The 24,741-nt window shown below is 35.9% G+C and overlaps 1 pseudogene; it reads right to left on the bottom strand.

Moving 5' to 3' along the window:
- Window positions 1-2,273: 2,273 nt before the first annotated feature.
- On the bottom strand, window positions 2,274-6,248 carry LOC133042376 (nucleolar RNA helicase 2-like; annotated as a pseudogene).
- Between the last annotated feature and the right edge of the window lie 18,493 nt (window positions 6,249-24,741).

Raw genomic sequence — 24,741 nt, 5'->3', positions numbered from 1 at the left:
CCCAACATGCTTATTTAAACCATACAGTATTTGAATCATACATTTATAAATATGGCTTGAATTCTGGGATCCAGAAGAAACTTTGGCTTCATTTATTGAGATGGTCAGGTTGTCCTAAGCCGTGTAAAGTGAAATTCCCATTCATCTTCTTTACTCTCTGTTTATTTCTTCCTAAAGGCCAGGTGCACTGCCCTTTCAATCTACTTGATAAACCAACCCATTTCTATGCAAACTTAAATGCTTTTGGTTGCTAATTAAGTAAGCTTAGTATCTCAGCAAAATCAGAATTTAGTAAAATGTGATCCTCAAGGCAAGAGTTGTTGGTCATCAATTACTTAACTCCCTCTGGTTTGATGGGAAACCATGAGGAGTTCAAGCAATAACACTGATAAGTGGATGAAAGAATGAAAGCAAAGAGAATATGAGAACAGAGAGACATGCAGTCAGGACTCAAGGACAGAACGGAAGTCTAAACAGAGAAAGAATCCTGCCTCAAGAATCAAGGAGTTGAGTTGGCTTTTGAGCCCCTTACTGTAAATGTGACTGAGTAAGAAGCAGTTAGCTATAAAGACCCAGTTAGAGAAACCAGTGTCTAGAAAGATTTCAGTTGTGCAAAATAATTAAGTGAAAATAAGATGGCCATGTGCTTGAATTCCTCCTATCACAGTTTATTTCTCAAGGTTCCCAGTACAGAACTTAAAGGAATTAAGACATGAAGAAAATGCTACTCTCAAGTTCCTGTATCATGTGCAAAGCTTCCCAGAGAAATATCACTTGAGACCTCAGAGCAATACCCATCCTGGGGCTATATTAGGTTCTTCAGTTCCCTCAAAGCAACAACCTAAAAATAACCATATAGTTTGTTCTCAAAAAGAAGTCTCTAGGTAGCTGCAACCTCTCAGCTAGCAGTAGGAGCAGCAGAGTAACAGAACGAGATCCTAAAATGTAGTATAGGAGCTAGGCTTTGAGAAACTAAATTGGATCATTGTACCTAAAATCCCTAGCTTGCCCATTAGAAGTTGAACTCTAGAAACATTAATGCACAATTAAGTTTTCACTATTTAAAAAGAGCTTCATCATGCACCTTCACTTGCCCTTCTCTTTGCTCTCAACACATATGACTGTTTCCTTCTCGCATGTAGAAAATATTTTCAGTGATTTTCTGACTCTTCAGCAATGCAATGCTATGCCCCTACTCCCCTAGTTCCTTCTTGGTAAATTATGTTAATTTTTCAATAGGAGATGGAGTACATTATCATCAAGCACCATTTATTCAGCCTCTTTACTTAGGAAGAAAGTTATGGGGCCATGTAAAATAATTTCTAGTAAAATACTTACACATACATATATTTTTTAAATCTGTGAAGAATTAACTGAAGCATGAATCACCTTATATTGAGAAGCTAAAAATGTATCAAAATACACATAACAATGGCTAATCTAAATACTATCTCCTATCAAATATATCACCATCCTCCAAATCTAGAATATATGCTGGTATAAGCTGTGTTCCATCACAGTTAAGTGTGAAACCTTGCTTCAAATATTGATCACTGTTAATTTTCAGAAAACCCATCACAGGACCATAGGAGTAACTGATAGGCAAGTGACCAAGGAATACCAACTAGAGAACAAAGCCTTGAGTGTTCAAAGTGCTTCTCTAGAAACTGCTGCATTCCCCGAGATATTTAGAAAGGACACTATTAAGAGTGAGTGTGAGTGACAGTCGCTCAGTTGTGTCTGACTCTTTGCAACTCCATGGACTGTAGCCCTCCAGTTTCCTTTGTCCATGGAATTATCCAGGCAAGAATACTGGAGTGGGTTGCCATTTCCTTCTCCAGGGGATCTTCCCAACCCAGGGAATTGAACACGGGTTTCTGGCATTGCAGGCGGATTCTTTACCATCTGAGCCACCAGGGAAGCTACTATTAAGAGACGTTTCTAAGTATAAAGACAGATCAATTTAAAAAGTATCAGCAGATACTTGCTTGACCTTATCCTACAATCTATAGACAATACATTAGACTATGTAATGAATCCATACACCTTTTCCAAAGGAATATCCAAGACAGAAGTAGCAATAAAGTTATAAATGACAATCGTCAATCAGATGAAATATTTTAGATGAAGTTTACCTCTCTCGAAGAGATGGGGACTGGGCAAGTGGTCAGGATGGAAATACAGTGTGCTTTTAAATTTGCATGAAAAATAATGTTCAGTTCCATGTTGCTGAACATAGTTCTGTTTTTGCCAAATAAATCCTCTATTTCAAATTACTGTCCCAATGCTTTATTAAAACTCTGCCTCTGGCCTTTGTTTTGGAATCTGTAACTTTTGTTGTTTCCCTCCTAGGCTTCCCTAGTAGCTCAGATCGTAAAGCATCTGCCCACAATGCGGGAGACCTGGGTTCAATCCCTGGGTCAGGATGGTCCCCTGGAGGAGGAAATGACAACCCACTGCAGCATTCTTGCCTGGAGAATTCCAGGGACAGAAGAGCCTGGTGGGCTACAGTCCACGAGGTCGTAAAGAGTCGGACACGACTGAGCACCTAACACACTTTGTTGCCACCTCCTGATTGCTGTTCTCTGAAGCTCCTACTTCTTTTCTGCTGTCCCGACACCTCGGTTGCCCTTGGAAGTTGCAATATCCTCCCCCTGGTCCTTCTCGCTCTGACTGCTCTGTAGCCACAGAAAACTGCCAGCGCCGTGAATCATGCCATGTATTTCTGTTACTGGTACAGTAGGGATGTCAAAACAAACACCCAGCTTTCCTTTGAGAACGACCATTCCCTTCACTTTGGAATCAATATCCTCACCCAGTAGCTCTTTAAGTTCTTTCTAAGCATTACTAACATTTGGCATTTCAATCGAGCACCGCAGATCATGGTTACAAAGCCTCTATTTGAGCTGCTCAAGGAGCGCTTGTCTACTGACATGGAGCCAGAGAAGTGGGCCAGGGCCGCCGCAGGGGCTTCCAGGGCCCCCTGCTCCCCAATCAGCTTCTCGGCTGACTGCTCGAAGTACCAATCGCAGTGGGAGGCACAGAGTCCAAGAACCTGATGGCATCTTTGCTAGAAGCTTTATTATCTCTGTTGGAGAACGAACACCTATTTGCTTAAATTAATTCCCACTTTTTGCTCCACTTGGACTAACTGGTAGTCTTTGTGCTGGGAAAAGCAGATGCAAATCCCGGTCATTCCAACTCTACCTGTTTGCCCAGAACGATGAACGTAGGGACTCCACATCCTTTGGCGGAGAACTTTGAACAACCAGATGGACCTCAGGGATGTCTAACCCACGTGAAACAACATTGGTTGGAACCCAAACTCCAACATCACCATTTCTAAAACCTTTCCGGGAGATTTCCCTTTGCTTCTGTGGAATGTCTCTGTGTAATGACCGGGCATCGTGCCTTACGGCCACATTCTGTGACAACTCCTGGGCTTCTTTCTTCATTTCACAAAATATGATAGTGCACCCTTCAAAACCACTGTCTCCAATAACTGCCGCCCTCCTCGTCAGTGGTACCTGACAGCCAGAGGCTCTACAGTTATTGCCATTTTCTGCATCTTTTTACCAATCAGGTCCATTTGTTCAAATGTAGATTTCATGTATTTCTTAGCAACATTACACACCCAATGGGGGCAAGTTGCAGAAAAAAGTAATGTTTTGGAATTGTCTTCTGAATCATTCTTGCATGCCGTGGATAAAATCTCTTCCCCTTGATCAGCAAAGCCCTTGTCCAACATTCGGTCATCTCATCCAGGACAACATGCTTAAGTTTGGTGAGATCTAGCTTGCCATTCTGCAGGTGGTCTTTTTTTAAAGTTTATTTATCTTTTTATTGAAGGATAATTGCTTTACAGGATTTTGTTGCTTTCTTTCAAACCTCAACATGAATCAGCCATAGGTGCACATATATCCCCTCCCTATTGAGCCTCCCTCCCATCCCTCTCCCCATCCCACCCCTCTAGGCTGATGCAGAGCCCCTGTTTGAGTTTCCTGAACCATAGGGCTATCTATTTTACACATGGTAATGTAAGTTTCTGTGTTACTCTCTCCATACATCTCACCCTCTCCTCCCCTCTCCCATGTCCATAAGTCTGTTCTCTCTGTCTGTCTGTTTCTCCATTGAGTGAGTGAAGTCGCTCAGTCATGTCTGACTCTTTGCGATCCCATGGACTGTAGACTACCAGGTTCCTCCATCCATGGGATTCTCCAGGCAAGAATACTGGAGTGGGTTGCCATTTCCTTCTCCAGGGGATCTTCCCGACCCAGGGATTGAACCCAGGTCTCCTGCATTGGAGGCAGATGCTTTAGCCTCTGAGCCACCAGGGAAGCTCATTGTTGCCCTACAGATAAATTTATTGGCACCATCTTTCTAGATTCCGTACATATGCATTAGTATATGATATTTATCTTTCTCTTTCTGACTTACTTCATTCTGTATAATAGCTCTAGATTCATCCACCTCATTAGAACTGACTCAAATGTGTTCCTTTTTAATGCTAAGTAATATTTCGTTGTGTGTATGTACAACTTCTGTATCCATTCATCTGTCAGAGGACATCTAGGTTGCTTCCATGTTCTAGCTGTTGTAAATAGTGCTGAATAAGACCAAAAACATAAAACTCTTATAGGAAAACAGGCAGAACACTCGATGACATAAATCAAAGCATGATCCTCTACGACCCACCTCCTATAGTAATGGAAATAAGAATGAAAGTAAATAAGTGGGACCTAATTAAGCTTACATGCTTTTGCACAGCAAAAGAAACTATAAACAAGGTGAAAAGACAACCCTCAGATTGGGAGAAAATAATAGTAAATGAAACAATTGACAAAGGATTAATTTCCAAAATATACAAGTAGCTCATACAACTCAATACTAGAAAAACAAACAACCCAATCAAAAAGTGGGAAAAAGACCTAAACAGACGTTTCTTCAAAGACAGGCATATGGCTAACAAACACTTGAAAAGATGCTCAACATCACTCATTATTAGAGAAATGCAAATCAAAACTACAACGAGATATCACCTCACACTGGCCAGAATGACCATCATCAAAAAATCTATAAACCATAAATGCTGGAGAGAGTGTGGACGAAAGAGAACCCTCTTTCACTGTTGGTGGGAATATAAATTGATATCACCACTATGGAAGACAGAATGGACATTCCTTTAAAAAAATAAAAAAAGCTAGGAATAAAACCACCTTATGACCCAGCAATCCCACTCCTAGGTCTACACCCTGAGGAAACCAAAACTGAAAGACACACATGCAGGTGATCTTTGATACGACCTGCTGTCCCAACCAGGATATCAATCCCATTCCTCATGTGTTCAATTTGCCCTCAATAGGATATTCCACCATAAAAACAAGCCACTGCCAGCTTTTTTGTGATGTCACTGGAGTCTCTGCTGACTTGACTTGCCAACTCCCTGTGGGTGCAAGAACCAGTACCTGAGGGGCACGCCTCTTTTCTGGTCTTGCAGTTCTCCCCAAAGTTTCTTAGCAGTAGGGATATCAAGGGAAAATGTCTTTCCAGTTCCTGTCTGTGTCTGTGAAATCAAATCCTTTCCACTATAGACATGGTGAAAAGTCTTTGCTTGTATAGGAATGGGAAGGTCATCTCATGGGCTTTGAGAAGTTTAACAGTTTCTTGAGATATGGGGAAATTAGAGGAAGCTCCTTCTTTTTGCCCCACAGTCATTTCCTGATCTAACTCACTGTTTTCTTCACTGGCAGCTTCCTTGGATTTGGAGTCAGGTCCAGAATCAGGGAATTCATTCTTGAAGTTGGGGCTTTTCTCTCCAATTTCTACATTTATTTCTTTTTCTTTCTTCATCATTTTGGGCTTAGGTGCACTAACTTTTCCTCAGAAGGCTCTTCATTTTTTATAACTTTTCTGGTTTTAGGAGAAGCCATTGTCTTTTTGCAGGGCTCCTTTGACTTTTTTGAACTTTTTCTAGGAGAAATAACATCATCTTGAGATGGCTCCTCTATCTTTTTGGCCTTTTTGAATTTAGGAGAATTCATGTCAACCTCAGAAGGCCTTGCTTTCTTTTTAACCTTTTTAAACTTTGGGGGAAATCATTTCTTCCTTTTCTTCTGCTGCCTCTTCAGTCTTACTAGATTTTGGCTTCTCTTTTTTATCTTTCCTCTTATTTAGCTTTCGCAGCATCTCCACTTTTGCCACAGCTGTGTCTGACTCCAAATCCACATCCTGAGAAGTTTCCCTGGCATCACTCAGCACAAGTTTAGGCCAAGCGGTCTTGTCTATTGCATGGTGAGGAAGAGACGTGGCCGTTTTTTATTAAAAGAGAAGAAAGCCAAGCCCATGACAATCCTGGACTTGATCCTACAACAGAAAAGGGATGTGAATGAGACAGACACAAAATTTGAATGAGAGTGAATTCTCGCACTGTTGCAAAAGTTCTAGGCCCCACATCAGACTTCCCAACCTGATCATCTGATCCCACAAAGGGACTGGGAGTGCCCAGGGAATCTGACTTTGAAGGACAGTGGGATTTGATTACAGAACTTGCACTGGACTAGGGGAAACAGAGACTCTCGGAGGGCACAAACAAAACTATGTTTGCACCAGGACCCCGGGGACAGGAGCAGTGACCCCGCAAGAGACAGAGTCAGACCTGCCTGTGAGTGTTTGAGGGTCTCCTGCAGAGGCAGGGTCAGCAGTGGCCTGCTGCAAGGACAGGGGCACTGGCAGAAACAGTCTTGGGAGGTCAGGTTTGGCATAAGTCCTTTTGGAGGTCACTTTTAGCCAACTACATCTATAATAGCTTCAAAGAGACTAAAATTTAGCAAAGGAGGTGAAAGATCTGTACGTTAAAAACTATAAAACCTTGATGAAAAAATTTAAGAAGACAAAAATAAATGGAAAGATATTTCTTGCTCATAGACTGAGTAATTAGTATTGCAAAAATTTCCATACTACTCAAAGCAATCTACAGATTCAATGAATTTCCTATAAAATTCCAAAGGCACTTTTCACTTAAATAGAAAAAATAATCCTAAAATTTATATGGAATCACAAAAAGCTCTGAATATATAAAGGGATCTTGAACAAGAACAAAGCTAGAAGCACCATACTTGCAGATTTTGAATTATGTTACAAACTAATTTTTTTTGAAAAGTATATTTCATAAAAAAAGGCACATAAGCCAATGGGACAAAATAGAAGACCTAGATAGAAGCCCAATAACTATGGTCAGCTAATCTTCTAATAGGGTCTCAAAAATACAATACAATGAAAGGAAAGGATAATCTCTTCAATAGATTGTTGGAAAAAATTGCATGCAGAAGAATGAAATTGGATACATAAACCAACCAAAATCAGATTAAAACCTAAATCTAACATCTGACACCACAAAATTCCTGGGAGGGGGCGGGTGGGGAATATGAGGAAAGGGCTCCATGACACTGTTCTTGGCAATGACTTTTTGGATGTGACACACAAACGCACCTGCAACAAAAGTAAAAATTAACAAATGGGATTAAAGAAAAAAACTAAAAATCTTTTGCATCATAAAGGCAACAATCAGCAAAATGATAAGACAATGTACAGAATGGGAGAATATATCTGTAAACCACATGTCTAACAACTGATTTTATCTAAAATATATAAGGGACTCCAATATCAAAATAGCAAATAAACAAATAATCCAATTTAAAAAAAAAATGGAAAGAGGTCCTGAATAGATATTTCTCAAAAGAAGAGGTTAACAGGTACATTAAAATGTGCTTAATATCATTAATCATCAGGAAAATGCAAATCAAATCCACAGGACCTATTGCTTTATAACTATGAGAATGATTATTATCAAACAAAAGATACCAAGTGTTTGGCAACCACGTGTTGAAAAATAAGGAGCCCTGGTACACTATTGGTGGGAATGTAACTGGTGCAGGCTTTATGAAAAACATATGGAGATTTCCCAAAATACTGAAAAACAGAACTACCATGTGATTCAGCAAGCCCACTTCTGGGCATTTATCCAAAGAAATTGAAATCAGGATACCTGCACTGTCATATTCATTCCAGGACTATCCACAATCGCCAACATATGGAAACAATCTAATATTCATCAGTGAATAAGTGGATAAAGAAAATGTTACACACACACACACACACACAAAGACATACACACAATGGAATATTACTCAGCCTTAAAAAATAGAAAATTCTGTGATTTGTGACAACTTGGATGAAGCTGGAGGACATATGCTAAGTGAAATAAGACAGAAAAATAAAAATTGTATCATGTCAGTTATATATGGAACTTAAAAAAGTCAAACTTCTGGAAGAAGAGAGTAGAATGGTGGTTACCAGGGTCTGATAAGAGGAGGAAATGAAGAGACAGTGGTTAAATGGCACAGAGTTTCAGTTATGCCAGATAAATAAATTCCAAAGATCTATTCTGCAGCATACTACTTATAGTTATTGACACTTTATTGCAGATTTAAAATTTGCTAAGCCTGTAGATATTAAGTTCAGACCCTAAAAATTCCTCAGAAAACTACTAGAACTGATTAAAAAAACGGAAGCAAAGTAGCAGGATAGAAGGCTAGCATACAGAAATCACTTGCATCTATTTACACTAACAAGGAAATATCAGAAAAGGAGAGTAAAAAAGATATCCATTTAAAAATCACAGTTAAAAAATCTAATTACTTAAATGGGGAAAGAACTTGATACATGTATATGTATCACTGAATCACTTTGCTGAACACCTAAAACTAACACAACATTTTATTAACACAAAAACTATAGTCCAATATAAAATAACATAAATCCATGGCTGATTCATGTCAATGTATGGCAAAAACCACTACAATATTGTAAAGTAATTAGCCTCCAACTAATAAAAATAAATGGAAAAAAACCTTTTTTTAAAAATTTAGGTAAATAATGATAAAGCTGACCAAGGAGGAGAAAGACTTCTATGCTGAGAACTATAAAACACTGGTACAGAAAACTGAAGATGATTCAGAGAAATTAAAAGATATCCCATACTCTTGGATTATAAAATTAATATTGTTATAGCAGCAATACTACCCAAAGCAATATACAGATTTCATGTGATCTATCATAATACCCAAGACATTTTTCACAAAACTAGTAAAGTAAATCTTAAAATTTATATGGAACCATAAAAGCCTTGAATTGCCAAAATAACCCTGAAAAAAATAGAAAAAAAATCTGATATATAACCACCCTAGACTTCAGACAATACTGTAAAGCTACAGTAATCAAAACATCATGGCTTTAGCATAAAGACAGATCTGGATCAATGAGACATCTCAATCAATGGAACAGAAAACAGAGCCCAGAAATAAACCCACACGCCTACAGTCAATTAATCTTTGACAAAGGAGGCAAGAATATCTTAAAACAGTAGAAGAAAACCAGTCTCTTCAGTAAGTGGTGCTGAAAATCAGTGAAGTTAGAACACGTGCTCATGCCATACACAACACAAACTCAAAATGGCTTAAAATTAAAAAAAAAGAAAGAAAGACATGACACCATAAGGGAGCATAAGAAAACATTTGTTGACCCAAATCATGCCAATGTTTCCTTAGGTCAGTCTCCTAAGGCGATAGAAATAAAAGCAAAAATTGACAAGTGGGACTTATTTACACTTAAAGGCTTTTTCACAGCAAAGAAAACCATAAACAAAATGAAATGACAGCTTATGGAATAGAAAAAAGTATCTATAAGCAATACAATTGACAAAGGACTTAATTTCCAAAATATGCTAAAAGCCAATGCAACTCTAATATCAGAAAAACTCAATCCAGTCAAAACATGGGCAGACCTAAATAGACATATTTTCCAAAGAAGACATAGAGATGTCATATGAAAAGATGCACAACATTGCTAGTTATTAGAAAAATGCTAATCAAAACCACAATGTGGTACTGTCTCACACTAGTTAGGATGGCCATCTTTAAAAATTCCACAAATAGCAAATACTGGAGAGGGTGTGGAGAAAAGGGAACCGTCCAACATGGTGGGGATGTAAATTGGTGCAGCCACTGTGGAAAACTGTATGAAGTTTCCTTATAAAACTTTTAATAGAGTTGCCATGTGATCTAGCAATCTCACTCTTGGACATATATCCGGAGGAAGCTATAATTCAAAAAGATACATGCACTCTAATGATCATAGTGGCACTATTTACAATAGCAAAGGTATGGAAGCAACCTCAATGTCTACTGGCAGATGGATGTATAAAGATGTGGTACCTGTACACAATGGAATACTACTCAGACAAAAAATAATAAGATAATGCCATGAGTGAACCAAGAGATTATCATGCTAAGTGAAGTAAGTCAGACAAAGACATCTACTATATGACATCATTTATATGTGGAATCTAAAACACAACACAAACAAACTTATTTACAAAACAGAAACGGAGTCACAGACATGAAAAATATACATGGTTACCGAAAGGGAAATGGGGTGGGGAAAGAATAAGATTAGCAAATACAAACTACTATATATAAAATAAACAACAAAGTCCTACTGTATAGCTCCAAGAACTATGATCCGTATTCTGCTAACCATAGTGGAAAAATATGTATATGTATATATACATATATACACATATATACATATACATATGTATATATACACACATATACATATGTATATATACACATATATACATATGCATATATACATATACACACATATACATATATACACACATACATATATACATATATGTATATACATATATATACACATATATACATGTGTATATACATACACATATACATATATACATATACACACACATATATACATTATATATACATATATATAATTGTATAAATATGGATATCTGATTCATTGTGCTATACACCAGAAACTAATGTATGCAACATTGTTAATCAACTATACTGCAATTAACAAAAATACTTCATTAGAGCCAAACAATTGTGGCGTTTTATCCTACATTTGTAACTTAAATGCTTTTAAAATGTGTATTGATAATCTCTCAGTTCAGTTCAGTCCCTCAGTTCTATCTGACTCTTTGTGACCCCATGGACTGCAGCACGCCAGGCCTCCCTGTCCATCACCATCTCCCAGAGCTTCCTCAAACTCATGTCCATTGAGTTGGTGATGCCATCCAACCATCTCATCCTCTGTTGTCCCCTTCTTCTCCCACCTTCAATCTTTCCCAGCATCAGGGTCTTTACTAAGAGTTAAATAATACATTTATTTTTTTGTACTCAATTCCTTCACCTCTTTATTTCAGTATGATTAATGTCCCGTAAAAGTCACCCATATAAGCCACATAGTTCAGTAATTTTGAATGTTTGCAAATTGTACCACAGCCATCACTACCTCATAATTTTAGAACATTTTCATCACCTTAAAATGATGGGTGGTTGCTCCTCATTCTCATCCACATGTCAATTCCAAGCCCCACTTATCTACTTTCTCTTAAGGATGGTCTATTCTGGATATTTTATATAAGCAAAATCATAAAATATGTGATGTTTTATGAATAGCTTATCATAACGCTTCACTTAGCATAACGTTTTTAAGGACAGTCCATGTTGTAGCATGTTTTGAAATTTCATTTCTTCTCATGATAAATAATACTCCATTGTATGGACGTTCATTTTATTTATCCAATCATCAGTTGGTGGAAATTTGGATTACCTCTTGGTGTTATTAATAATTTTGCTATGAACATTGTTCAGGTGTTTGTATAAAGATATATCACTTTTTTCTCTTGGCTGTATACACCTAAGGATGAAATTTCTGGTCCTGTGGTAATTCTGCTTACATTTTGAGGAACTTCAACTATATTTGCCAAAGAAACATAATTTTTTGTTTCCACCACCAAGGTCAGAGCTTTCCACAGCCCAACCTAAATGTATTACTTTTTATTATTGTGGCCATTCTAATAGGTTATGTAGTCATAGCTTACTGTGGTTTTGATTTGCATTTTGATATTAACTAATGATGCTGCATATATTTTTACACTTTTATTGTCCATTTTCATCACCTTTGAAGAAACATTTGTTCTTCACCCATTTTTAATTGGGATATTTATCTTTTATTATTGTATTGCATATATTCTTTATATAATCTGGATACAAGCTCACTGTTACATATTATTAGTAGTTAAACATCATTCTTCTTTAAAGAGATGTTAAAGCCCTAACCCTTAGCATCTCAGAATAGGATCTTATTGGTCAATAGCATTGTTGAATACATAACTAAATAATTGATATGATTTCATATTGGAATAGAGTGGGCCTTTAAACCAAAATGATTGATACCTGTATAAGATGATGGCCATTTCAGATGCTGAAACAAATACCTAAAAATGTATAAGTGACTATGAAACTGTGTAATGAGTAGAGGCTGGAAGAGTTTTGAGATACATAATATAAAAGTCTAGACTGTCTTGAAGACTGCTTGTATAAATGTTGATAATAGAGGTAATTCTTGTAAAAGCTTAGAAAGAAAAAGAATTTTAGAGAAAAGGTCTATCTTCTTAGAAAATACGTATGTTAAGACATACTTGTCTGTGCTTCTGTGTGCATGTGTGCCTACATGTGTATTATTAATTGTCCAACATCTCCCTAATACTATGGTATAAACTATAATATATGTATCAAATTATCTTTCTAATGTCAAAAATAAAAAGTTAAATTCTCAAATACACCTGCACCGAACAATTTCAGATAAGACATGTACTTAGTTAGGTTGAATGTGTTTAGACCTTACAGCCTAGAATTTACATGTACACACACTCATAGTCACACACTTACAAACACACATATACATACACAGTTGTGCGTAGGTCCTAGAAAAACTCTTCATATGTGATGAGGAATCATAAAAGAATACTCATGATAACATTTTTAAGTGACAAAATACTTAAACAAATGGATATTTGAGACAACAGCATCTTATAAAGCAATAAATATGTTTGAATAAGAGCTATATGTGACTATGTAAGTGTTCTCCAAACTTAAGTTTGAGAAATAAAGCAAATTATAGATGAGAACACAATGTGTGACACTCAATATAAGGTGTAAGTACAGGAAAAGCTGGCCTATGTATCATTTATAAATATAATCATATGTAGTAAAAGTATAAAGAAATTCAAGTTCAGTAGAGTGAGGAAGAGGAAAGCAAATGTTAAGAGTTAAAGAGAAGTATAGAGAGGGGCTTTAATTTTCTGACTGGTTCCAAAGTGTTTATCAAATTAATATCTGTGTTGGATGCAGCTAGTTTCCACAAAAATCTAATCTTTTCCTTCACAGAGTAAAATTTCGCCAGGATTATATGGAGACTACAACTGCCAAATTCCAAGCAGTAAGCTGTAGCTGTGAGACTAAAGTCAATAGTCAATAAAATGATTTCCAGGTCAAACCATTAACAGAGAAGGTATGCTTACCCATGATCCATATCTCCTTTCTTTTACAGTGGGCTCCAACCAGCACATGCCATTGGTCCAGCTTCAAACATGGTGGAGACAAAAACAGGAAAGAATTTTAGGACCTGCTAAATGTCTCTAAGCAGAACTATCTGCCAATTTGGGGTAGCTCCTTTGTAATAGTAATAGTAACAGAAGAGGGACACCCAATCTTCTATCATTTATATCAGTTGTTTGTGTGTCTATACAACATTTCCTTATGTTTACCCACAATGTCTATATATTTTATATATCTAAACTATTCTATAATATAAAATGACAAAAGTGTGGCACATATGGTATTCTATTATTTCTAATTTTCTTGTAATTTACCATATTTAAAAATGGCCTTAAGAATCAAAATTTATCAAAGGAACACATGAGAAAATATTATGTTTGTACTATGTACATCATTTTTATATATAATTACATAAGTGATTGAAATTTTTTTTGATTAGTTGCTAAGGTAAAAAAGCAATTAACTGTTAGAAAGATGAGTTCTTATTTCTAACTCATAAGCTGTTTCTCTCCTTCATTAATCTCTCAGCAAATTGATAGACAGATATAATTCAGTGAGTTAAACTGAACATGACTGCTCTTTGTTAAAGATAAATGCTAATAAAGCTTTGAAATATGTCTCCAACAAGTAAATATACCTCCATTGGACAATGCAATTTATTCCACTTTTTACAAACAGTAAAAAAAGAAAAAAAAATACTTACTAGCATAGTTCTTCTGTTGTAGATGTCTTTTCTAACATAATTTTTATTCCTTTCTTCCAAAAACTTCCAGTTTTCCATTGTTTGGAACCCTTGTGATAGACAAGGGGACCAATCCATGCTGTAATTATGGGAGTACTTCCTAAGGCTGAGTTTAAACACAGTCATTTTTTTTTTCTTCAGATGTGGGTAAATACTCTAACGAAAAAAAAAATGATGTTTACCTGGAAATATTGAGAACGGATATTGCAAAGTGATCCCATTTTTCTGTTCTTTCAGAACAACAGCTGTAAGGGATGCACCATGCTTATTGCATCCATCAGTATTCTGATAGGAAAACAGAAGCTTTCTTAGGCATTTCAAGCAGTAAAGATTCCAATACAGGTTATTAGAGGCTTTTACACAGCTTTTGAAGGACTGGAAAGTAAACATGAGAGACCATTGTTAGATTTTGAGAAAATCAGAAGTGCAGGATTTACAGGAAATCGTTTCAGTCATTTCAGATGCTGCAGAAACAATGTGGGAGATTCCATTATAACAGGATGTGGGGAAGGTAATGGCAAAACCCACGTGTGTAAACTCTCTCTGCCCACACACCTGCCTACAAGCTGGAGAATAATGGCTTCTCCTTCTCTTAGGATTTTCGAACATCCTGAAAATGTGCTACTTGTTAAAACCTAACAGGAAATTCTGCTAACAGGAAGCTCCGGAAAATATAGTTCTCAGACCCCTTGCTTGTGAACTAGGGGAGGGTAAGGAAGGCAGCAAGGATGATAGATACTGTGTCACAACAGGAAATCTGGAAATAAGACTTGTCCTGTAGCCATCTGGCTTTTACATAGAGGAAAACCATCTCCAAGTAGAGGTCATGAGAGTCATACAGATCTGAGATGGAATTCTAAGAATATTCTTAACCTCAAGATTCAGCCTTCCCTTAGACTTCTCAATTATCTAAACAAATTCTTATATTGCATTAAAAGATCCTTCTACTTCATTAACGTGTTTTTGGTTTGTTTGTGTGTGTTTTTATTTTGTTTGTTTTTGTTTTTTTGCATTGAAATTTCACCTGTAGAAACCAAGAGGGTCTTCATTAACGCAAACAGAAGCAGAACGATTGTGGACTGTGATCTTAATCAACCTGTCTTTTCTTTGATTACGGGAAGATAATGCCTCACAAATGGATGGTGCCTCAGCTTGGGCAGCCAAAACAAAGTGCCATGCAATAGATGGCTTAAGCAAAAGAAGTTTCAGTTCAGTTCAGTCGCTCAGTCGTGTTCGACTCTTGGCGACCGCATGAATCGCAGCACGCCGGGCCTCCCTGTCCATCACCAACTCCAAAGAGTCAGTGATGCCATCCAGCCATCTCATCCTCTGTTGTCCCCTTCTCCTCCTGCCCCCAATCCCCCCGAGCATCAGGGTCTTTTCCAATGAGTCAACTCTTCGCATGAGGTGGCCAAGGTATTGGAGTTTCAGCTTCAGCATCAGTCCTTCCAATGAACACCCAGGACTGATCTCCTCTAGGATGGACTGGTGGGATCTCCTTGCAGTCCAAGGGACTCTCAAGAGTCTTCTCCAACACCACAGTTCAAAAGCATCAATTTCTCTGTGCTCAGCTTTCTTCACAGTCCAACTCTCACATCCATACATGACCACTGGAAAAACCACAGCCTTGACCAGATGGACCTTTGTTGACAAAGTAATGTCTCTGCTTTTTAATATGCTGTCTAGGTTGGTTATAACTTTCCTTCTAAGGAGTAAGCGTCTTTTAATTTCATGGCTGCAGTCACCATCTGCAGTGATTTTGGAGCCCCAAAAAATAAAGTCTGACACTGTTTCCACTGTCTCCCTTTCTCATAATTCTGGAGGTTAGAAGTTTGAGATCAAAGGAACCAATGGGTTTGTGTTCTTACGTGCACTCCTTTCCGGACTTGTAGACTGGCGTCAGCTTGCTATATACACACACGGGATTCCTGAGGGTGTGCTCATGGAGGGCAAGAAAGACAGTAAGCGTCTGGTGTCCCTTATAAGGGCACTAATCTTATCATAGGAGCCCACTTCACGACCCAATTTAACTTTAATTATCTCCTAAAGGCCTCACCTGCAAATAATAGTACCTTGGGTCTTAGGGCTTTAAGATATGCATTTTGAGAGACTTAAGGCAATCCACGCTATTCCATCCCTCCCCTCCCCCACCAAATACATGTCCTCTCATATTCATTCTATCCCCACAGCAAAAGCGAAGTCTTAACACATTCCTGTATAAATTCATATAAAGTGTCATCTAAATATTATGTAAATTCAGTCTGAGATTTAAGATACAGTTCTTCCTGAGGTAAAACTCTCCTCCAGTGCAACCCTGTGAAATCAGACTGAATAAAAATAGATTAAAAATGGTCACAATCCTAAGCAGACAACTTACCAAAAGGCATTTAAGCATATGAAAGGATATTCCACATGATCTGTTATTAGTGAGTTGGAAATTAAAACAGTGAGTTATCATTATAAAGCTGGAACACAGAAACACCAAATCCTGCTAAATGTGTGGAGTAAAAGAAACTCATTCATTGCTGATGGCAATGAAAAATGGTACAGCCACTTTGCAAGACAGTTTGGTAGTTTTATACAAAATTAAACACATTTTAGCATACAATCTAGCAACCACAGTCCTTGGTATTTATCCAAACAGACTGAAAACTTATTACGTCCACAAAATGTTCTGCATGCAGGTGTTTGTAGAAGCTCTAATTATAAGTGCCAAAGCTTGGAAGCAATAAAGATGTTCTTTAGTAGGTAAATGATTTAACACACTGTGTTACATGCAGACACAAATATTTGGTGATAAAATAAAATAATTTATCAAGTTATGAAAAGATATCAGAACATTTATCTGCATATAACGAAATGAAAGAAGACCCAAAAATGGATACTGTGTGATTCCAACTATATAAATTCTGAAAGATGATAATCATGGAGATTGATCTTCCGATCAGTGTTTGCCAGAGATTGGAGAGAAGAAGAGAAAACGGTCAGATGGGGAAATTTTTAGGGCACTGGGATGTTTATATGTTCTTTATGTTTCTACAATGGTAAATGCATGTCATTATGCATCCCTCACAACCCAGAATGCACAGCACTTAGAGGAACCCAATATAAACTATGAGCTTTGGGTGACAATGATGTGTCAACATAGGTTCATTGATTGTAACAAATGTACCATTGTAGTAAGGAATATTGGTAGTGTACACTTGTGAGGATAAGGGATTCATTCTATCATTCACTATACTTTTTGGTCAATTTTTCTGTGAACCGGAAACTGCTCTAAAAATAAAACCTACTTTTCAAAGGTTAAACACATACTTAGTGTAACACCCAAGTCCACTCCTAGGTATGTTCCTAAGATATTAAAGCACGCGTTCACAAAGACTTGCTTGCAAACGCTTATAACAGTAACATTCACAGATGCCAAAAATTGGAAACGATCCTAGTGTTCATCAACATGTTATTGGATAAACTGAATCTGATTATCCATTGAATTAACATAATTAACCCATAAAAAGGAAGGAAATACTGATACATGCTACAACATGAAAGAACTTAAGAAACATGCTAAGTAAATGAAGTTTGATCTATGCCATGCATTGCATGATTACATGTATATGAAACATCCAGAAAAGGCAAACCTAGAAAAACAGAAAAACAGACAAATAGTGTTTTTCAGGGATGGATTAGTGATGGACTGCATATGGATAAGAGGAATATTTTGGAAGTGATGAACATATTCTAAAACTGAATTTTGATGGTTCCCCAACTGTATATATTTATTTAAAATATTTCAATCACACATACAAAAAGTATGAACTTTATGGTGTGCAAATTTTTACTCAATAAAACTGTTTAAAATGACAGCAATTTTTCTCTAGCAATTTCCAAGCTTGATTCTAAAATTCACAGTAAAATTCAAAGGACCTAAAGTAAAAGAAAAAAAAAAAAAAACTTTGAGAAAGAACAAAGTCTGAGAGCTAATACTAAATGATTTTAAGATAAAACATAATTAAAGTAACACTATAGCACAATATTTTGCATCAAGATAGAGAAATAGATCAATGAAATTAAGTATGGTGTCCAAAATATGTTCACATGTATATAGACAAATGGGTTTTGACAAAATAAAAAGCAATTCTGTAGATAAAGAAAGCCTTTCAGTATACTATACTAAAATAATTGAATTCCATATGGAAAAGGTAAATTTTGACTAATATCTTGCACCAGATACACAAATTAACTTAAAACTGATTATATGCCTAAGCATAAAAACCTGATGGCTTTCCCAAAGGCTTAGCAGGTAAAGAGTCTTCCTGCAATGCAGGAGACACAGGAGACATGGGTTCCATCCCTGGGTGGGGAAGATCCCCTGGAGGAGGAAATGACAACCCACTCCAGTCTTCTTGTCTGGAGAATCCCATGGACAGAGGAGCCTGATGAGCTACAGTTCAAAGGGTCTCAAAAAATCAGATGTTGACTGAGCACAGAAGCATAAAAGCTAAAATAATGAAACTTTCAGAAGAAAGCATGAAAAAAAGTTTGTGACCTTCGATTAGGTGAAGAATTCTTAGATATGACATTGAAAACAAAACCTATACAAGAAAAATAACCTAGACTTCATTAAAGTTAGAAACATCTTATCTTTGAAAGACACTCACAGGAGAATGAACACAACTGGGAAAAAACTTTGCAAAGCATAGATATAATAAAGAATTGTATTCAGATTAAGTAGAGAACATTCAAAATCAAACAAAAATGATGAAAACAAAACCTAAAAAATGACCCAAAGTTTGAGCAGACACAGTGTCAAAGAATATTGGATTTCAAACAAGCGCATAAAAAAGTGCTTAACACCATGAATGTAAAGGAAAGGAAAATAAAAAGGAAAGAAAACCATAAGATATTGCTATGTAACTATTACAGTGTCTAAATTTGAAACACCAACTATGTAAAGTGTTGGCGAGATTGTAAAGAAAATTGAACTCTCACACACAGCTGGTACAGATCCAAAATTATATAACCAGTCTGGAAAACAGTTTGGCAGGTTAACATGCTAAGCATACCCCCATTATTTCTCGTCTATGTATTTTCCCAAGAAGAAAGATAAGTCTATATAAAGTCTTGTGCACAAATATTAATAGCAATTTTATTTGAAATAGACAAAAGCTGGGATCAGCAAAATTGTTTCTCAATAGGTACACAGATAAATTACCGTATATTTATGCAATGGAATTCTACTCAGCAATGATAAAAAAAAATGAGCTATTGATATACAACTTGGATGGGTGGATATCAAAATAAATATGCTAAAGAAGTTAGATAAAAATATTATACACTATATTATTGCACTTTTATAAAACTTTAGAATGTACAAACTAACCTGTAGGGATAGCTGATCTTGTTTTCCCATAGAGAGAGGAATTGCCAAAGAACGTTAAAAAAAACTTTAGAAAGTGATAGATGTTTATTATCTTAATGATATTGATAGTCCCAAACGTGTATAAACACATAAAGCCTATCAAATTTAAAGTTTTAAATCCATGCATTTATTTTATGTCAGTTACATCTCAATAAAGTGATGAAGGAATGAGCAGTACAAGATAAATTTAGAGAGGAGGCTGAGACCCAAATTAGGCAGTCTCAGCAAAGTTTGTATGAATTTTAAATTTTTAATGAGGGAGGGAAATTTTTGAAATGCTTTAAGAAGGCAGGACATATTTTAATTAGCATATATTTGTTGATGAAATTAGAACACAGAATGTGACCCAGGAAAGATCATTTTGCTTGACAAGTAGAGCGATCATACTGATGGAAGACCGTTACAATCCACCAGGAGCTGCTGCTGTGAAACATGAGCCACCAAAGGGTTGGGAGCGCCCACGGAGCAATAACAGATACATTAATTAAAGCAAGCGGGCTGATAATTACCAATGTCAGGAGAGCATTGACTAACGACAGGGATTTTACACCAATCGTATATGCACGCGAGGGCAGAGAGAACTAAAGACAGGTAGAGAATGATCACGGCTGGAGTGTTCATGGAAGAAGCTGCCTACATTCAAAATTCTGATAATGCCCTTCTGTCAGTGATCAGTGCAAAGAAATAGAGGAAAACAATAGAAGGGGAAAGACTAGAGATCTCTTCAGGAAAATTAGAGATACCAAGAGAACATTTCATGCAAAGATGGGCTCAATAAAGGACAGAAATGGTATGGACTTAACAGAAGCAGAAGATATTAAGGAGAGTTGGTAAGAATACACAGAAGAACTATACAAAAAAGATCTTCATGACCCAGATACTCATGATGGTGTGATCACTCACCTAGAGCCAGACATCCTGGAATGTGAAGTCAAATGGGCCTTAGGAAGCATCACAATGAACAAAGCTAGTGGAGGTGACAGAACTCCAGTTGAGCTATTCCAAAGCCTAAAAGATGATGCTCTGAAAGTGCTACAATCAATATGCCAGCAAATTTGGAAAACTCAGCAGTGGCCACAGGATGGGGAAAGGTCAGTTTTCATTCCAATCCCAAAGAAATGCAATGCCAAAGAATGCTCCAACTACTGCACAGTTCTACTCATCTCACACACTAGCAAAGTAATGCTCAAAATTCTCCAAGTCAGGATTCAGCAATATGTGAACCGAGAACTTCCAGATGTTCAAGTTGGTTTTAGAAAAGGCAGAGGAACCAGAGATCAAATTGCCAACATCTGCTGGATCATCAAAAAAGCAAGAGAGCTCCAGAAAAACATCCATTTCTGCTTTATTGACTATGCCAAAGCCTTTGATTGTGTGGATCATAACAAACTGTGGAAAATTCTGAAAGAGATGGGCATACCAGGCCACCTGACCTGCCTCATAAGAAATCTATATGCAGGTTAGGAAGCAATAGTTAGACCCAGACATGGAACAACAGACTGGTTCCAAAGAGGAAAAGGAGTACGTCAAGGCTGTATATTGTCACCCTGCTTATTTAACTTATATGCAGAGTACATCATGAGAAATGCTGGGCTGGAAGAAGCACAAGCTGTAGTCAAGATTGCCGGGAGAAATATCAATAACCTCAGATATGCAGATGACACCACCCTCATGGCAGAAAGTGAAGAAGAACTAAAGAGCCTCTTGATGAAAGTGAAAGAGGAGAGTGAAAAAGTTGGCTTAAAGCTCAACATTCAGAAAACTAAGATCATGGCATCTGGTCCCATCACTTCATGGCAAATAGATGGGCCAACAGTGGAAATAGTGGCAGACTTTATTTTGGGGGCTCCAAAATCACTGCAGATGGTGGCTGCAGCCATGAATTTAAAAGGTGCTGACTCCTTGGAAGGAAAGTTATGACCAACCTACACAGCATATTAAAAAGCAGAGACATTACTTTGCCAACAAAGGTCCATCTAGTCAAGGCTATGTTTTTTCCAGTAGTCATGTATGGATGTGAGAGTTGGACTATAAAGCCAAAGAATTGATGCTTTTGAACTGTGGTGTTGGAAGAGACTCTTGAGAGTCTCTTGGACTGCAAAGAGATCCAACCAGTTCATCCTAAAGGAAATCAGTCTTGAATATTAGGACTGATGCTGAAGCTGAAACTCCAATATTTTGGCCACGTGATGTGAAGAACTGATTCATTAAAAAATACCCTGATGATGGGAAAGATTGAAGGCGGGAGGAGAAGGGGACAACAGAGGATGAGATGGTTGAATGGCATCACCAACTCAATGGACATGAGTTTGAGTAAGCTCTGGGAGTTGGTGATGGACAGGGAGGCCTGGCGTGCTGTGGTTCATGGGGTAGCAAAGAGTCGGACATGACTGAGTGACTGAACTGAATTGAACCCTTCTCTCAAGTGCCTCACAATCCCCAAATATCTTTTTAAATCTTCTTTGTCCTACCATATTCTAGTAAGTCTATTTGGGCAATTTTTGTTTGATCTAAAGAGATACCTAGTATCACATCAATTTTACACTAGCAATCGTGTTTCTTAACACTCTTGTTTATTCTTTAGTGTAAGGGACTTGTCATGGAAACATACGTCAAATTGAAATTTTTTTTTTTCTTTAAGAATATAAGAACATATGAAAAGTTAAAATTAGCAGTAAGCCAGAAGAAAGAAGACACTGGAATGTAGAGATTATGAACTAGAAAAAACACAGATGAGCAAAAGTGGAATTTCAGTAATTAATGACAAGTTAAACAGATTATTAAAGGTTTCTGTACAGTTTTCAAGTATGTAGGTAAATCAGCTACATAAAACCAATGTCTTGACTCATCCATCAGTAGAATAATTTTCTATATTCTCTTTCCTGCCAGTTTACTCAGAATACTGTTTTTTCCCAACTACAGACCAAAAAAAAAAAAAAAAAGACATGCCTCCTAATGAAAGCCATTTGTAACGTGAAAGTATCTTTACTTAAGAAGGAAGTTAAAGGTTCAGTAAGGTAATTAGGAAGCTAAAAATGCTCTTTAAATTACAACTTTTGAAGACTTCACTTGAAGTTCTTTTCATTCAAAGTTGATCATTTATATCCTAGGCATATGAAATCGATTTCTGTCCTCAAATATATATGCAAGGTCCTACTTCTCATCAGACCTAGGAATTTCAGGATTTGACTTACAAAATAAAAGCTAACATGTTAATCCTATTGCCATTTCATTCACTACTGCAAAAATCTGCCTTTCTCAGTAATGAAGCTAGAAATGTTAATAATGAATGGTGTGTTTAAAGAAAAGAAATTTTCTAATTAGCATACAGGACCCCACCAAATACAGATACAATTTGGATCTCCACTTAAAATAGGAGAGCATCCATTATATTTTTAATGACATCTAAGAGCTGCATTTTAGGTAGTGAAGGGGATTTTTTGCTACATTGTGTTTCAAAGAAATAGCATTGAGTTGGAAGACCTGGAATAATCAATGTAATATTTAAGATTAAGAGCACAGTCAGAAGAATGATAACACTTAAGAGTTACTGTAAAGCTACAGTAATAAAGACTGTAGTTTGGTGGAAGAACAGACAAAAAGATCAATGAAAGGTAGGGATCCCAGAAACTGACCCATGTATATGGTTAACTGATGCTTTGCAAGGGAGCAAAGACCATTCAATGGAGTATAGACAGTCTCTCAACAAATGGTGTAGAATAACTGGACATACACATATAAAAAATAGGAATCTAAACACAGACCTCATATCCTTTCACAAAAGATAACTCAAAATAGAGTACAGAACTAAAAATAAAATGCAAAACTATAGATTTCTGAAGGCATGGTGAGTTTTCTATAGATACAACACCAAAGATGTATTACATGAAAGAATTGGTATGATGGAATTCATTAAAATTAAAAACTTTATATTATGTTATATTATGTTATATATATATACATAAAAATTTAACATAATTATGAAAAAAGAATTAGAGGATCTACACTCCTAAATATTTAGATGTTGCACTGTTTATCTCCACAAGCTTTTATTTGCTACAGAATGACACAAGGTTTCTGGAAATATACAACTGTTAAATAGCTTTGTCTATGCCAAAAATGAGGGATTGGGGAGAAAGACATCCTGATTGTGAGGGTGGGGGTTCCCCCTGAAGGAACTGACCATTACCACAGCTCCTTCCTGCTGTGGAGAAAATGAGTGGTCTTTATCTTCTTTTTTTTATAATGTAATGATAATTGTATTAGATTATACATTATAATTATGAATAATAATTATGAATTATTAATATGAATTATATTGTGATTATAGTTGTATATTATGATTATACTGAATTATAATATATAATATGTAAATTTAATATATATTTATTATATATATTCTAGATGTATATTATATATGATACATATATACAATCTATATATATATGATATATATGATAGGGTTAGGGTTAGGGTTAGAGTATATATATATATATATATCCTCTAGAGGATATATATATATATATATGATTATATTATATATATGATATATATATTATATTATATATTATATTATATATTATATTATATAATACATGTGTTATACAAATTATCTAATTTATTTAGTATTATATATTATGTAAATATTACATATGTTATTATATATTATATGTATGATTTATATAATATATATCATAATATATATTATGATGCATATTATATAATATATATTAAAACATATATTATAATCATGTAGAATATATATTATATATGTATATTTTGTATATATTATTAAATACATTAATAATATATACCATCATATATATTAAAGATATATTAAAATATATAAAACTATATAAAATATATAATATATAATATATATCTTATATATTATATATCATATAATATATCACATATTATATATTATTATATTATTTTAATATATTATATTATGTTATAATAATATGATATATACTATTTATATATTTATATATATTATATTTATATTTTTTAAATTCCTTTAACCATATTTTCATTGGACCATCTTTTGATTGGAGAATTTAGCCCATTTATACCTAAAGTATATT

This window comes from Dama dama, chromosome 21 (genome assembly GCF_033118175.1).
Source record: "Dama dama isolate Ldn47 chromosome 21, ASM3311817v1, whole genome shotgun sequence".
Lineage (NCBI taxonomy): Eukaryota > Metazoa > Chordata > Mammalia > Artiodactyla > Cervidae > Dama > Dama dama.
Note: the sequence above shows the minus strand (reverse complement) of the source record. Positions and strands in the feature narration are given on the sequence as shown.